Below are 433 nucleotides of genomic sequence, written 5' to 3' on the forward strand. Positions count from 1 at the left end.
ATCCTAAAAGTTTAACCCAAATTGTAAGTTTCACAGCTTAATTTTTTTATAATTGAACAATTAAGTAATATTAATTAATAATTAAATGTAAATTGAATATTGTTAGAAGAATTACAAAAGAATAATCAATATATCCACTAGTCACTATAGTTATCTGAAGGATATAAATAATAAACATATTTTAATGATTGTTAGGAAATATACAAAAGGATAATTTGTATATCCATTGGTTTTTATAGTTAACCAAAATAATTAGATTTCTTAAATTTTGACTAATTAAAACACTCAATGAAACAAATACAAAACCTTCCAAAATTTTATAAACTTTTTTAATTTTTAATTTTGTAAATTTTTTCTTATCTACTTAACTTAAAATTATTTTATTATTTATGAGTTTTTTATTGAAACTTTTTTACTAAACAGCCTAAACAGC

At 18.9% G+C, this 433-nt stretch overlaps 1 protein-coding gene across 9 annotated transcripts in view; it reads left to right on the forward strand.

Moving 5' to 3' along the window:
- LOC107630708 (long chain acyl-CoA synthetase 4-like) overlaps window positions 1-433 on the forward strand; it is a 9021-nt gene that overhangs the window by 7498 nt on the left and 1090 nt on the right. The gene's annotated exons all lie outside the window — the stretch shown is intronic.

This window comes from Arachis ipaensis, chromosome B03, assembly GCF_000816755.2.
Source record: "Arachis ipaensis cultivar K30076 chromosome B03, Araip1.1, whole genome shotgun sequence".
Taxonomy (NCBI): domain Eukaryota; kingdom Viridiplantae; phylum Streptophyta; class Magnoliopsida; order Fabales; family Fabaceae; genus Arachis; species Arachis ipaensis.